Source organism: Equus caballus, chromosome 18 (genome assembly GCF_041296265.1).
Source record: "Equus caballus isolate H_3958 breed thoroughbred chromosome 18, TB-T2T, whole genome shotgun sequence".
NCBI lineage: Eukaryota > Metazoa > Chordata > Mammalia > Perissodactyla > Equidae > Equus > Equus caballus.
In genome coordinates this window covers 15,421,446-15,428,796 of record NC_091701.1, presented here as the reverse complement: position 1 = coordinate 15,428,796, position 7,351 = coordinate 15,421,446, and positions in this window count along the sequence as shown.

Sequence of the window (7,351 nt, the reverse complement as noted above, 5' to 3'; positions counted from 1 at the left end):
ACACAAATCCCTGCACTCATAGTGCTTGCTAAGAGCAAGAAGGCAATAAATATTATAAATAAGCTAAATATCTAATATGCTACATGGTGATATATGCTATCAGGTTGGAAGGGAGATTTGGGCGGGAGGAATTCCAACTTAATCAAAGGAGACATTTGAGTGGAAAACCTGAAGGATGTATGAGAGAGTCTTGCATATATCTGAGGGGAAGAATATTCTAGGCAGAGGGACCAGCAAAAGCAAAATCTGAGCTGAGAACATGTTAGGTGTATTTAAGAAGTAGCAAGGAGGTCAGCGTGGCTGGAGGAGTGTGATCAAGGGGAAAGCAGTAAATGAGTTAAGAAAGGCAATCAGGTTGGTCCCTGTCTTCTGAAGGACTTGGCTTTTGCCCCCAGAGAGATGGAAACAACTGAAGTATTAAGCAAAGTAGTGACATGCTTTGACTTTTATTTTAACAAGATCACTCTGGCTGCTGTGTTGAAAATAGGCTGAAGGAAGGCAAGGGAATAGACATGGAGACCAGTTAGGAGGCTCCCTGGGTAACGGAGGAGAGAGGTGATGGTAGCTTGGATCAGGAGCGCTGTAATTGAGGTATTGAGAAGTCATCTGATCCTGGATATATTGTGAAGATAGAGTTATTAGGTTATGCTGACATACTGGATATAAAGTATGACAGAAAGAGAGGAGTTAAGAGTGACTCCTAGATTTTTGATCTGAACAAACGTAAAGACCACTTGTCATTAACTGAGATGGACTAGGTGGGAAGCAACACACATGTTGGAGGCAATTAGGAGAATTAGCAGTTCCCTTTTGACCACATTAAGTTCCAAATATCTAACAGGTATCTTTGTTGAGATGTTAGTGAGTACATAGATATTTGAATCTGGAATTGAAAGGATGGGACATAACATTTGAGAGTTGTCAGTAAATAGAAGATAAAGCCACACAAAAGATGATACCACAAAAGAAAGGTGTGTAGATAGGTAAGAGGAAAATTCAAGGGATGAGCTGTGAGTCACAATTGAAGATTCTGGTTAGATGCAGCAACTTTATGAAGCTATTGTCAATTCTTTTATTTCAATGTTTTTGATTCCATTCATGTATTGCACTCAGACTACTTTATAGAATAACTCTAGACATTTGTTTCAGTACCTATAAAATACATCTTTATTTATTGCACCTAAAAGTGTATGCCTTAAGGGTAAGTCAATTGTAGTATATCTCCCTTTTAGACGTTTGTGAATTTTCAAATCTCTAAGTTTACTGATTTTATGAACTTTCTGATTTACATTTGTTTAGCACTTTTTCAGTCTTATAATTATAGATTATCAAGTCAATTTTGTTGATATTTTTTAATATAATTTTGTGATAAGCCAAGATTACTGCAGTTTTCAAAACAAAATATAAATGAAGAGGGTCCATATTCTAATTCTTTGAAGCAAGAGAGTCCATCTTTGCATCATTATAAAACCAACAATAAGAATGACGTTTGTTCATAATAGGCACATAAATATCCTTGTTAAATGAATAGAACAAGACATAAAGGAAGAGAGACTCAGTGAATAAAGGAATGAACAGAGCTGGTAGGAGGTTTTTTTTTTTTTTAATCTAACTGGAATTAATTGAAAGAGAAGAGCCTGAATTAGTCAAGTCTTAATTTAAGTTGGCTTAAAGAAAAATTGTTTCTATTAGTATTAGTGTATGAAATAATTCACAATATGGAGACATTATAAGTGGTTCTATTCAGGAGAATAAATATGTAGCCCTACATCTTTTACTCATGTATGCAGAAGTGAAGGCAGAGAGAAAATCTGGGATAGTCTTCTTCTGCTTATTTGGGAAAAATGTCTAGCCAGAGTCAAACTTAATGCTATGCACATTAGCCTGACAAATAATTGGAGATATCACTAAAATGTCATGGATTCATTAATTAATTTATCTATCAAATTTTTGTTGAGTGCCTTCTGTGTGCTCAACAGTATTGTAGATGCTAAGGACTTCGCAGTGAATAAGACATACAAAGTCTCGGTCTTCAAGAAGCTAACATCTTAGTTGGCAAAAAACAAAGAAATATATAAATAATTTCAGGTGTGTTGTATGTTAAACAGAAAATACTAAAGAGTAAAGGGATAGAGAGTGACAGAAGTGGGTGACAGGAAACCTGTTTTATGTAGAGATCAAACAAGAACTCTCTAAGAAGCTATTTGAACAATGAGCTGAATGATGAAAAAGATCTAGTGTAAACACACACTCACAGGGACAAATATACAAGTAACATGAAAGATTGTTACAGAGAAAGGGAACAGCAGTTGTGATAAATGTATGTGTTCGTTCATTTAGTAAACGTCTACATAACAACTGCTAGATGTTATCACTCAAATAATACAGTGCCAATTCTTGAAGATCTTATTGCCTAATGAGAATTCTTAGCAAGTCTTAATATTCAATATCAACAATTAATCACCATAAGTAAAAGGACGTGAATTTAGTTTTGAGCAGCAGTTTGTCTTCATTAACAGTAAGTCTTATGCCTCTTAGAAATAGCTAGGTCATTGCCTCAGTTCTCTTGTTTTTTCTGTGCCTTTCTGCTATTTGTCCTTGTTGATATGCATTACGCTAGGATCCACACACTCTCTGAGATCCTTTCAGTGTTCAGTTCCTTCACCGATAGACATTGATGCCCTTTGCCATTCATTTTATCCTCCTCTACCATCTGTATACTCTGAACCTCATGCAGTTTCTGCACTTTCACTACACTCTTTCCTGTACACTTTCAGTTTCCTGCAGAATGTAATTCACTAACTTGTCTTTTCCTCAATTGTGTGTTTTTATGTCCTGTTATTTTTTTTTAAAGATTTTTTTTTTAATTTTTTTCTTTTTCTCCCCAAAGCCCCCCAGTACATAGTTGTATATTCTTTGTTGTGGGTCCTTCTAGCTGTGGCATGTGGGACGCCACCTCAGCGTGGTTTGATGAGCAGTGTCCGCGCCCAGGATTCAAACCAACGAAACACTGGGCCGCCTGCAGCGGAGCGCGCGAACTCAACCACTCAGCCATGGGGCCAGCCCCGTGTCATTTTTTTTAATTTCAATTTTAGAATACTTTTAGATTGACAGAAAAGTTGTGAAGATAGTACAGAGTGCTCATATACCCTGCAACCAGTTTCCCCTATAATTAACATCTTGTATTAGTATGGTACATTTGTAACAATTAATGGACCTATATTTATACATTGTTGTTAACTAAAGTCCACACTTTATTTAGATTTCCTTAATTTTTACCTAATGTCCTTTTTGTCTTCTAGAATCCCATCCAGTATATCATATTACTTCTAGTTGTCATATCTCCCTGGGCTCCTTTTGGCAGTGACGGCTTCTCAGATTTCCTGTGTTTTTGATGACTGACAATTTTGATAAGTACGGGTCAGGTATTTTTAAAATGTTCCTCGATTTGAGTTTGTCTGACACTTTTCTCAGGATTAGATTGGGCATGGGTTTGGGAGGAAGATCACACAGGTAAAATGCCATTCTCGTTACATCAAGGGTATATACTATCAACATGGCTTATCACTGCTGACACTGACCTTGACAACCTGGCTGAGGTAGTGTTTGTCAGGTTTCTCTGCTGCCAAGTTCCTCTTCTCCTCCCCTTTATATACTGTACTCTGTGTACAAGTTAGGATGCACAGCCCACACTTAATGAGTGAGGAGTTGTGCTCCACTTTCTTAAAGGCAAAGTATCTACCTAAATTACTTGGAATTTCTGCACAGATTTGTCCATTACTATATGTCTGTCTATCTTTCTATCTATCTGTCTATCTGTCTGTCTATAATCTATTCAATTGTTTATTTATGTCAATATAGACTAGTGGATATTTATGTTACTTATTTTGTTGCTCAAATTGTTTATTATGTTTCACCATTTTGTCCTACCTCAAAAGCAAAGAAGACAGTCTGCCTTTTTTCATTTTTAATTTGCCTTTTGTTTGTCAGAGAAAGCTAGCACGCTATTTTGGGGGCTCACTTTGAACTTTTGGGCTCAGAGGCTATTGTTAAGTCATTTGTTCAACTTATGAGGGAGAAAGTTCTGCCAGTATCTTCTTTTGGGACCCCAAAGAGACCAAGTCTTTTTCTGACACATTGACTATAGCAGTTTTCACCATCTCATTGTTCAAAAGAAGTGAATAGCTGAATTAGGAGGCAGAAGTAAAGCAAGCAACATCGAGGCCTCATACCTGACAATTTCTTGTTATCCAGCCTCATGAACAGGCCAACTTTTCAAACTTGAAACTCTTTTTTAGAAAGTAGTCTTGAGTCTCCCTTTTCAAATTTTTCAAGGTCTACTTACTGTATAACCAACCCCTTGAAATTTGATTTCCATTCCACTTATACTAGAACTGACTCTAAAAGTTTAATGTTTCTCAAGTGCCATCTTGGCAAAAATCCAATATTTTAATAACATACCTCTTATGTAATGATCCAAGTCCCTGGTAGGTTTTGTTTTTATTAGGAAGCCACTGTTCTCTTCAGCAGAAGTGCTGGTTAGAGATGTATAAGGGGATCCTCTGTGAATCTCCTGGGTCCACATATAGTTGTCCTTCCCACTATTACGTATCAGAACAAAACTGTCCTCTTAGCAATCAAGATCTATATCTTGGCCAGTGCAGTGACCTCCTTTCTCTGAAGTATGGTCCAAACGCATAAAGATTCCAGGCCAGGGATATTATCAGCTTCAAATTTAATGGAAATTTTCCTTAATAAGGCAGCACTACTCAAAAGTCTGCAATGTTTCAAATTTGCCAGCGAAATAAACTTCACATTGTTAACTCCCAGAATATTTTACCTGAATCACTTTCATAATTTTTAATGTCTTACCTTGTATGTTAGACATGTGAGCATGTACCTTCTTTCCTTTAATAGTTGAGAAATTAGTTAAAGCAGAATATGTATTTTAAGTAACTTAGCATGCTTTTCATGAGATAAGGATCAATACATACTATTTATTAGATCACTGAAATAAGTTGTTTCCAGTTACCACATCTGTTATGTTGCTAACAGTTGTTTTAAGAGAATTTCCTTTTTTCTTTCCTTTCTTCCTAAACAGAAAGTCATTAGATAATTTATACAGATACTCCATCCTTGGGGAAGTGGATCATAGCTCCCCACTCCTGAATTGTGGGCTGCACATAGTGAATTCTTTCCAAAGAGTACAATAAGGAAAGAGGGGTTCAAAGGAGTAATTTTACAGTGGAGAAACCTGACAAACACTACTTCTTCCAGGTGTTCAAGGTCAACATCAACAACAGTAAGTCATGTTGATCGTATGTACCCTTTGATATGATGTGATGATGATGACACTTTATTTCTGTCTCCCTGCCAATAACCATAACTCCTGTATAATCATGAGAAAAACATCAGATATATCCCAACTGAAGAACATTCAACCAGGTTTGGACATTCAACCTGTCCAAACACTAAAACTATCAATTTCATCAAAAACAGGGGAAATCTGAGAAACTGTTACAGCCAAGAGGAATCTAAGGAGACATGATTGATGGCTAAATGGAATATGATATCCTAGATGAGATTCTAGAATAACAACAACAGCAAAAAAAGACACTTGGTAAAAATGAAGTGAACCTAAACAAAGTATGGACCTAAGTTAAAAATAATGTAGCAATATTGTTTTATTAATTGTTAACATATTTACCATGCAAATGTAAGATATTAGTAATAGAGAAATTGGGTGTGAGACATAAGGGAATTCTTTACTATCTTCAAAACTTTATTTTACGTAAATCCAAATCTATTCTAAAATCAAAAAGCTTATTTAAGAATTTCTTTAGAAGTCATTATACAGCTCAAATAGGCTACCCAATGGTGACTGAGACCCATGCAGGGGGAAAGTCAGGACAAGACAGCTGTGGCAACTGGGACGCCCACAAGGAGGACTTCAGAGCAGAGCAAGACATACTAGAGATTGGCTACAGTGAGGGGGATTGCTCAAACAATTAAACACAGATAATAGGAGCCAGGCTTCTCATTTGTTGGAGAAAGGAGGTGCAAATATGGAGAGGGGAAGATAGAATGAAGTCCATCGTGTTGGGTTGGAATTGAAGATGGTGGGCAAACTCACATTGAGGGACATTCTATGAAATTACTGGTCTCTAACTTTTGAAAACATGAAGAATTCTTTCACAGAAATCACGAAAAAGACTGAGAAACTATTCCAGAGTAAAGGAGGGTAGATGGACAGGACATCCAGATGCAGAATGATGTACTTTTGCTCTAAAGAATATATGACAACGAGCAATTCTTTAGTCTATTTTTGATATCAAGTCTTCAAAAGAAAAAGAAAAAAATGGAAATTAAATAAGATTAAGTCCCACCTTTCATAAATTCTACTTTACACACACACACCCCTCTTTTTATCATAAGAGACTAGAGATAAGTATTAGCCAAGTCTACTTGAGAAATATTAAAAATTCCAAATTAATAGATTTGACATCATATGTTCTGCGGACATCTGAATTTCTAACTGATTGCATTTTTTTCCTAATAATTCTTAAATTTCTTCCTCACACTCTTTCTTCCTTAGTTAAATATTTATTTTCTTGTTGCCTAAATAAATTGGTTACTTAAATTCAAACTCTAATCAACTTTAAACTGGTCAAGGTCACTCCATTTCAATGAAAACTGATCTTGGCCTATACTTGGGTTTAACATCTTCATAAACTCTGTCCTTACAAAAATTCTGTCATTTTTCTTACAGGAAGCAATCTAATAAAAATAGTAATGAGGTCATTCTATGTTATAAGAGGTTTAAAAATTCTTTCTACTCTCTCTGTTCTCTATTTTTTCTCTTTCTTTCTTTTTTCTTTCTTTCATTGTTTCTTTACTTATTTGTTTCTTTCTCTTTCTCTCTCTCTCTTTCTTTCAGAAAGGTAAAGTTATCTAATCATCACTCGAAGGACTTCCTTCAAGTGAAGGTAGTGACATTTATAGTAATAATATAAAAGAAAGTAACTTAAGAAATTTCAAATTATTTTCTGTGGCTTCAGTCACAAAGATAAATTCAGTGTTCACAAAAATCTCTTAGGAAATGCTCCATTCAATATCTCTTGGGGTGGAGACAGTAGAAATGATTTATGTTACTTGTCTAGCAAAATTGGCATCTTTGAAAAGCAGGCAATACATTTTATGATAAACTTAGCACCTAGAGGAAAAAAACTCACAGAATAATCTATTGGGAATTCATTTCTAACTGGAAAATATTGTAGAGTCTGGAGCTTTTAAGAAAAATGGTTTCATGATGTCTTTTCCAAAGCACAACTTGAGAGATTTTATCCTGACC